This window comes from Balaenoptera physalus, assembly GCF_965194825.1.
Source record: "Balaenoptera physalus genome assembly, chromosome: 15".
Lineage (NCBI taxonomy): Eukaryota > Metazoa > Chordata > Mammalia > Artiodactyla > Balaenopteridae > Balaenoptera > Balaenoptera physalus.
This window is the reverse complement of record NC_138894.1, coordinates 54,480,438-54,490,460: the sequence shown is the minus strand read 5'-3', so window position 1 is coordinate 54,490,460 and position 10,023 is coordinate 54,480,438. Positions and strand designations below refer to the sequence as shown.

Sequence of the window (10,023 nt, the reverse complement as noted above, 5' to 3'; positions counted from 1 at the left end):
AGTAATTCTAGGCCTGTGATAATCACATCTTCCTCCGGAAGAGAAGGAAGGTCCAATGAAGGTTTTTTCTTTATCCTCGTAATACTGGTGGATTGCTAAATAATTAGTTAGCTTTGGGATTGGTAAATTTTTTTATCTTAATAACTACACTTTGGTTTCTTAACCTCCCTATGCTACGTACTTTTTTTTTCTCAAAAATGATATAGTATCTGCCTAAAAAGGCACCGTTAGAAATAAAAGAGATAAAACATAAAACAACAATTAACAATGTGCCTGGTACAAAATATATGCTTAAGAGGTATTATCCATTTTTACCTCAATTATGTTGACAATAATCACTTAGTTCAGTGTGCCACAATAGATATCACAAGCACATTAAATCCAACATCAAGTTTGACCCCCACTGGCAAACTCTGAAGAGATAATTTCTCATTTTCAAAGATTCTTAAATTGTCATGGGAGGGAATTCCCTGGTGGTCCAGTGGTTTGGACTCCGTGCTCTCACTGCCAGGGGTCCAGGTTCAATCCCTGGTCTGGGAACTAAAATCCCACAAACTGAGCAGCCAAAAAAAGAAAATTGTCAGGGGAAATTACAAATAAACATATGAACCAGCAGGGAAAGAAAAGACCAGCGCTATAATTTAGTGCTTGGTGGCCTCATATCACAGAGGTTTCCATCCAAATGTGGAGAGTTAATGAACAATTCAATATTTTAATATGCATGCATTGTTTTATTTTAAGCTATATATTATTTTAATAACAGTTAAATGATTCAAATTCGAAAACAAATACATTATGGATCTTTCTGTCCCAAAATCAATCACTTAATTCAAGTAAGTTTGAACAAGCAAGTTCAGTTTTAACAGTCATCAGCTTTACTCTTAGATTTAAGTATTTGCAAAAGTCTACCCTCACACCTGTGGTAGCAGGACATATAGTTGTTTGTAAAAAGAACAAATAAACAAACAATGGAATATTGTGGGTACAATGGAGAGTAGACAATTTTCTTTTAAACTTTCTTTGAATTTTAGTTTGTAGGTCAAATTGTAAACTTCATAGCACCCCTGACCTTTAGTGGTCCAGGAGGCAGATTCCAGTACATGCAGAATCACAGCCTACACAGACTACAGTTGGGAACATTGACTAACACAATAGAAGAATTCTTGGGAGACAATTCTCCGTGCATCTCTTGTGTATCTTCATGTTTTGGGAGAAAGTCACTGACTACACTATTTTCCAAGTGACCTTTTCAAAGACATTTGAAGAGTGCACAACCTTGAAAGACAGAAATAAAAGTATTTTTTCAGAGCAAAGGGTAGGTTTGCTTAGAGTCTTCAAATGTAGCAATGGTGCCTCTTCCCAGAGCAAAAGGCAGGCACGGTTAGCCATTATAAAAGCTTTAGATTCTTAATCTCAAGGTTCCTCTCCTACAACACAGCCTACTGCATGGGCAGATTTCGTCTAGCCCGCTTGTAGTTGTCTTGTGGGATTCAGAGCTTAGGTAGCTGACACAAAAATTGCTGCTACTCTGGCTCGTGCATTTGCTGGGAGTAATATTCTGTCCTCATTTCTGACTCAGTAGATTCTTGAGTCAAAAACGGTTGCAGCCTAACTTGTTAGCTTGTAAATAGAGTCTCATACTTTTCACAGTTCTTGACAAGAACAAGTCAGGTATGTTTTACAAACTTGCAAAAGGGAAGGTATTCCTCAGCTTAAAGTTTAAGAATAGATAAATTCTAACCTTATATCACAGAAAAGATGTGATATATTTCAACCATAGACACCATTAAAAATAAAAATAAACGACCTTTCAAGTTGAAGAGTATAGACAATATTAAAATAACAAAAACAGAGGGAGGGGATACATGTATCCGTATAGCTGATTCACTTTGTTGTACAGCAGAAACTAACACAACATTGTAAAGCAACTATTCTCCACTAAAAAAACCCAAGATTTTAAAGCCATAAAAAGCAACAAATAGAAACTCAGTGAACTTTATTAAATCAAAGAAAGCTGTAGTATAATATTTAAGTATGCCAACATCACTTGGGGCGAGGAAATTACCTATGAATTTTTTTTCAACTAAGGCCTATAGTAGTTTTGCCCTTTTATTCAATAAGCATTGATTGATGGGTTCATTTTCTCAACCCTTTTCCTCTCTCAGTGCATGGAACATAGCAGACATCTATTGAATTCTGTCACTAGATATTTTAGCTGACATGTGGTATTATATTTGTTTTTCCCATGGAGAATAAATACTACCTAATACTACATGCAATGATAAACATTTACCATCAGTTATCAGCAACTCTTAATATACTGACATTTCCAAATACGAACATAAACACATACATACATACATACATACATGAATTGATATACAAATAAAATTTCAAAAAATTCCAAAATTCCAAGAACAAATAAATAAAAATCAATGACACATTATTTATTCAAGTGACTCATAAAGCCTTTGCCAAAAGTGGATCGGAAAAAAAAAAAATCATTTCACAGTTAGTGAGAAAGTAGTATATCATCAACAATCCATCAGTTAATGTATTTAAGCTTCTACTAAGCACATTTTATACAATGCATCTTTTTATAAAGTGTATTAAATCTCTATTAATATAGTATATAGCTATATACTATAGATAAAAAAATAAAAACAGACACATAAAGATAACCATTTTGTTTGCAAAATAATTGATCACGTATGGTAATGGAGAAATGCTGAGGATGCTAAGAGAAAATGTATTCATTCAGCTGGAATATTGAGACTCTACTATTTGTAAAGTTTAAGCTTTGGAAGATACAATAATGAATGAAAGATAAAAATCCTTTCCTTCATTGATCTTATATTTTAGGGTAGAAGACTGGAAATAAAAAAAAAAAAAAACTATGTAAGTGAAGTATAGTTAGATAATATGCCAGAAGGTGATAAATGCTTAGAGAAAAAACAAAGGTAATGGAATAAAGAATGACCTTTGGAGGGAGGGTGCTATTTCCTACCAGGCAGAGAGTTCTAAAAAGAGGGTCCTTGAGGAGGGAACTGACCAACAAGAGGGAGCAGGCCATGTGAACACCAGAGAAAAGTGTGTGGTGGATGGATTAAACTGAGGCAAAATGATGCGTGCAGAAGGCCATGTAATGGCTTTGATTTTATTTAGAGTGACATGAAGGGATGAACATGAAAAATGACATTCATTTGGCCAATACAGAAATAATTGCTGTCCCTGACAAGAGATTTTTGTTGAATAATGGGAAGGAAACTGTAGATGATCCTACAAAATGCCTGGGAATCTACCCTGTAATGCTAATCATCCCTACATCACATTTTTTTAGATTTTTTGACATCCCCCCCAACCCCCGCACAACATAACTACAATGGCCAACCTGCATGTGAACCCACATATTTTACCTTCTCTTTTGTTAAAATGAATGAGCTCTCTGATACTGCTATCTAGGACCAGATCCTCCACTTTTGCTTCTCTTCCCTGCTCTACTTTTCCAATACATCGTCCCTCCTCATCTCTCCTTTAGTGTAATTCTTCCCCTTTCTACTGCATTATTCTCATCAATATTAAATGCAGTGTAAAGTCCCAACATTAAAAAATTACAGTATCATATTCCCATAATTCCAATTCTAGCCTCATTTATTTGCTCAGCTTTTCAGAATAATTTCTTAAAAGAGTTGTCAAGTGTTATTTTTTATTTTCCTCTTAGCATCTTACTTTTACTCTCTTGCATCTACTCCTATCAATATATTAAAATTTTATGTTTTATAAATATAATAAAGATGTTGTAGGAGGTTCACAACCTCACCCACACATCTGGGTAGTTAGGCCCAGGTCTGTCCAACTGCAGAGCCAGGGCCCAGCCCCTTCCTTTACATAGCATATCCTTTCATCTCTGGAAGTGTCCCAGAGATAAGTTTATCTACAGATGTGGGAAACCTACAAGTTAGCTGCCATTCTCTCACATCCTCCTCCAGCACCACTTACTTACGTTTTCCATTGGAGGAAGACTTCCAGTATTACCTCTACTAGAAAGAGGTAATTTTTGCCTTTTCACCACTGGCATAAAATTTTATGTTTTATAAATATAATAAAGATGTTGTAGAGGGATGAGAGAATGGTCACATCCCAGGTTTCTGGCAAGTCCCTGGGATGGGACGCCATGTGAGGGTCCTTAGCTTTGAGCGGGAAAGAATTTAAAAGGGAGCCAAAGTAGAGTGAAAGCAGATTTATTCAGGGAGATACTCCATAAACAGAGTGTGGGCTGTCTCAGAAGGTGATAGGGCCCCAGGGTATGGGGTTGTTAGTTTTTATGGGCTGAGTAATTTCATAAGTTAACAAGTGAGAGTTTTATTCCAACTATTTTGGGGAAGGGGCAGGGATTTCCAGGAATTGGGCCATGGCCCACTTTTTGACCTTTATGGTCAGTCTTGGAACTGTCATGGTGCCTGTGGGTGTGTCATTTTGCATGCTAATGCATTACAATGAGCGTATAATGAGGCTCAATGTCTTCTGGAAGTCAAATCTTCCACCATCTCAGGCCTAGTAGGTTCTAGCTAGTTTTTGTTGAATCCTCAGTGGCTATGTCATTATTTTAAAGGTTGTCATTTATTTAAAGGGGGCTCTGCCCCCTTTCTTCCTGTCTGATAAATACAGAAAAAGTAGAAAAATTTGATAATTGTTAATATAAAATGATATGGTTATGAATTTTTAGTATGAAACAAAGATAAAACCCTATTTAGAGAAAAAAAGGAAAATTTATTTTTGAAAAAAAAACTAGAGTTAAGCAAAGAAAAAAAGTTTATCAAAATATCAACTTTATACAGAGAAGATTTTCCTAATAACACTCACCACTTATCTATTTTAGATAGTGTTTTTTCTTTTTTCAAAACCAAGGTTTTCAAAATGGTGATGGTCTCACTTTTATTATGAATGGAGTACTCAGAATGCAAACTTGAACTTCAACTTGTCTTCCTTTCCTATTCCAATGCTTCCTTTTTTATCACCCTCAAATTAATGAACAATAGAATAGACTACACCAAGAGACAAGCTCTAAAGATTTTAAATTTATGAGTTTGCATAATGACTGTAATTGCTGAATGAATATATTCACTTCATTTTTTTTCTTCTAAATGAAAGTGAAAATTTGGCATGTAAAAATCTTTCTGAGAATTAGGCAGAGAAAGGATTTTTTTTCTGCTTCAAACCTGCACATCAAGTGAATTCCTCCACAGAGTCTCCAGCTGAACTGCCTGTTTTCCAGTAGGTCAGAATTTCTCTAAAGGCCACACTTGACAGTGCGATTGTTAATGCCAAGCCAAGACATGAAAATCGGCGGGGCTTTCTCAACTTCCTGTAGACTGATGACCTTTCTGAAATCTAATACAAAATAGGATATATTGATGGAAGCATTTGGGGATTGCTCAATGTAACATATGTTTTGAGGCATTAATTTGCTTTATGCAATAAACAAGGAAAGACATTTTATAGATTTTGCACGTATGCTGTGTTCAGTTCGACAGAAGTTTTTAATAAAATCTGAAAAACTAAATTAAAGTAGTAGCAGTGTGGCATTGTTGATTTATTTACTTCTTAAACAAACAGGCAAAAACAATTTTGATTTGACTTTAGCTTACCTAATAAAGCTTCCACTAGAAGGATTAGAACAGAGGATTTTGTCTGCACATGTATGGAGTTTACAAACCAATTTTTCTGAAATGCCATTTTGTTCATAAAATTTTATTTTTCTTTATCAAGATCAGTAAGAACATGGACATGCCTTGAAATCACTGAAGTGTTGTACTAAGGCAAAGTTTAGGAAATATTTCACTTAAATTTTGTCTAAAGCAAATCCAGCATTTTGAATAAATTCAATGAAACATAAAGAATCAAAGCTTCACCAACATCAGTCATATAGTTACACGTGTAGTATGTGTGGTTGTCCATGTGTGCATGTATAATTTATTCTTTTCATTGTTTCATGTGGCCTAGATGAACATAGGCATTGTAGATCATTATATGAATTATGGTGATTGAGTAAAATGTGTATGAACCTTTTTTCGAGGAAAGGAAATATGGGATAAAATAAGGAAACATTTTCACTTCCATAATCTAGACACATCAGAAAATAAGATAAACATAATTTAAGTCAATTAAATTATATACAATTTAAAATTCCAGTTCTTAAATGCAGCAGTCCCAAGAGACTACCACTACTATATTGGAGAGTGCTTATTATATAACATTTATACCATGGCAGAAAATTCTATGGGACAGTGCTACTCCAGAAGTTGAAAAAAATCTTTAATGAAGTTTGGGTTTATTTTTTTCCCTGCTGTTCTTGACCTTTAAGTGCATATTGCTGGGGGTATCCAAATGTCATATTTTTGCTAAATTTATCACACATTCATAGTAAAAACTTTATTATGAGATTTATTTGTCATTTCTTTATTATTAAGAAAACTAGGCAAACATTTTTTGTCATATTTCCTTATTATATTTTCAAAATATCTAGGGTCTCTTCATTCCTTATATTGGTAACGTGTGTCCTCTACCTTACTTTCTCAACTACCTACTTAGAAAACCAGCTTTTCACTTTATAGATTTTCTATATTGGTTTTATGTCTTCAATTTCATTGATATGTTCTCATCTTTATTATTTCCTTCTTTCTGCTTCCTTTGAAGTTAATTTACTTTTCTGTATTCTACTTCTTTAAAGTAGAAAGTTAGATTATCTTTTGGAAAACTTTGGGAAGAGGGTTGCTTTGGGTGAAAGCTAAGAGGAAAAAAAGTAAAAATTAAATAAACAAAAGAGACACTCCTCGATTACCTCTTTGTGTACAGAGGAGGTTCCTGTAAACCTCAGAAAAATGAAGTTTTTCCTGGAGTTTTATCTGATTATTCTTTCATGGAAGCTCTGTCAGTGTGCCTACCCTCAGCTCAAAGTTACAAGTTAATATTTAAAAAACTAAAGTTAAATGGATAACTCACCTCTGTACTTACTGTCTCTTCAAGTTTTAACTTCCTTTCACAATTCACTTGCTTATTGCTTATTTTTTAGAAACCTCTGCTAATTACTCTTTTATTTTGTGCAGAGATTTTAATCAGTAGCAAAAAAAGGCTCTAGCCCAGGGGTCCCCAACCCCCGGGCCATGGATGGGTACAGGTCCGTGTCCTGTTAGGAACCGGGCCACACAGCAGGAGGTGAGCAGCAGGCGAGTGAGCGAAGCTTCATCTGTATTTACAGCTGCCCCCATCCCTCCCATTACCGCCTTAGCTCCGCCTCCTGTCAGATCAATGGCGGCATTAGATTCTCATAGGAGCGTGAACCCTACTGTGAACTGCGCATGCGAGGGACTTAGGCTGTGGGCTCCTTATGAGAATCGAATGCCTGATGATCTGAGGTGGAGCTGAGATGGTGATGCTAGTGCTGGGGAGTGGCTGCAAATACAGATCATCATTAGCAGAGAGGTTTGACTGCACAGAGACTATAATAAATCAGTTGCTTGCAGACTCATATCAAAACCCTATCCTTGAGTGGCAGGTGACAAGCTGCAGCTCATGGAGTAGACTGGACATAAGCAACACACTTCAGGTGTCACTGTCTCCCATCAGACCCCAGATGGGACCATCTAGTTGCAGGCAAACAAGCTCAGGGCTCCCACTGATTCTGCATTATGGTGAGTTGTATAATTATTTCATTATATATTACAATGTAATAGTAATAGAAATAAAGTGCACAATAAATGTAATTAGCTTGAATCATCATGAAACCATTCTCCCCTCCTGGTCCATGGAAAAATTGTCTTGCATGAAACTGGTCCCTGGTGCCAAAAAGGTTGGGGACCACTGCTCTAGCGGACTTACTCTAACTTAACTGGCATAGTAAGGTTTTGTTGTTTTTCAAAGAAATCAAAAAGAGAAAAATACAGTGATATGTTTATATTTAAGCACACATTTTCCATGTCCACTGGTCTTCATTCCTTCATGTAGATCCTATTTTCCATCTGCTTTCACTCTGAAGTATGACCTTTAGCATTTCTTGTAGTACAGATTTTTTGACATTGAAATCTTTTAACTTTCATTTATTTCAATTTTTTAAATTATTTTGCCTCATTCTTGAGGATATCATCTCTAGAAATAGAATTGTTGATTGACATATCTTTTTTTTCTTTCTTTGTCTTTTCAACTATGCCATTCTCTTGTATTTTGGCCTCCATTGTTTTTGAAAAAAGTCAACTATTATGTGCACGTTAGTTTCTTTCTTTATAGCATGTCCTTCTTCTCTGATTGATATTTTAGGAGTTTGTCTTTATCTTTGCTTTTCAGTAGCTTGATGATGATATTCCTAGGCATGCTTTTCTTTGTATTCATTCTGCTTGAGGTTCATTAAAGTTCATGCGTCTCTAAGTTGAAATGTTTTTCACCAAATTTGAGAATTTTTTTAACCACAAGTTCCTCAGATATTTTTTCTGCCCTTTTGTGTATTCTGCTTCTGAGACTCCAATTACATTTTACACTGCCTGGTAATATGCTCCCTTGTCACTGTGGCTCTGTTTATTTATTTTTCAGTTTATTTTCTCTGTTATTCACATTAGATTATTTTTATTGATTTGTTTTCCAGGCCACTGACCCTTTCCTCTGGTGTCTCCAATCTGATGTTAAGCTCATCTAGTGAATTTGTCATTTCCTATATTTTATAATTTAGTTCTTAAATTTCAGTTTGGTTCCTTTTTAAATAGTTTTCATTTCTCTACTGAGAGTCCCCATATGTTCGCTCAATATGACCATGCTTTTTTCTAAATCCTTGAACATATTTATAATAGACGTTTTAAATTCCTGTCTGCTAATTCTAACATCTGGGTAATTTTGGCATCTGTTTCTATTGGCTCCTTCATTTTTTTCATTACAGGTCACATTTTCCTGCTTATATACATGTTTTTGGGTTTATGTTCCACCTTGTTGATAATACACTATAGTCAGTTATAAAACATTTTCTTCCTTTAAAGAAGGTTGATTTTCCTTTCTGATAAGCAGTTAAATTATTTTGGAATATTTTTTGATCATCACACTTGAATTTATTCTTTATTAGGGTGGACTTATTTTAGTTTTACTCTTAGCCTTATAACATAGATCTTATACTGCTTATAGAGGTTGGCAAACTAGAGCAGTGTTGCAAAATCCAATGTCCTGTTTTTGTCCATAGCTAAGAATTTTTTATATTGATAAAGATTTGCAAAAAAAAAAAAAAAGAAGGAATATCTGACAAGGATATTTACTATTCATTCCTTTATAGAAAATGTTTGCCAGAGCTTGCTCTAAGGCATAGTCCTTATAGCCCTTTTTCCAGTGTCCTGGTCTTTCTTTCATTATCTTACATGAATGCCTGAGAGGCTCAGCAAGATCCCTCACCTACTAGGCAGGAACTCCAAAGTTTTACAAAAATACATGACCTCTGGTATCTGCATTCTGCCCTCAGCCCCAGAGCAGCTGCTCTCTGCTAGGCCTTATGGTGTCTTATCCAGTGTATCTGAAGCTAAACCCTCTGCCAAAAATCTGTTATTGAATCCCACTTGCAGATTCCTAGTTCGTCCCTCCACCTTCCCTCACCCTCCTGCACACCTATTTCCTACTGACCTTTGTACTGTTCAGCCACTTCAGCAGCCCTGAGCTAAGATATTTGCTTTCTCAACTTAGTAAGATGGCCACTTTGATTGGGTTCCATCACCCTGCACTGCAGTGAGGAAAGGGCTCCCAGTCAGACATCCTTGGTGAACATGGGGCACAGCCTTATATCACCTGATTTCCAACAAATGGAAGCACTTACTCTATGGAGGTTTTCAAATTTATAGTTGTGTAGACTAGGAGGGCAAGTTGCTGTGTTATTATGACCAATAACAGACATTTTCCCCATGTTTTATATATCCTTTCCCTTATATCACTCCCCCAGGCTTTTTAGCCACACTGACATTTTTCCTTTTACTTTAAACAGCAAACTCATTCTCATATCAG

At 35.6% G+C, this 10,023-nt stretch overlaps 1 long non-coding RNA gene across 1 annotated transcript in view; it reads left to right on the top strand.

The window, feature by feature from the left end:
* The window catches only part of LOC309643557, a 295,925-nt gene that overhangs the window by 259,358 nt on the left and 26,544 nt on the right, over positions 1–10,023 (top strand). The gene's annotated exons all lie outside the window — the stretch shown is intronic.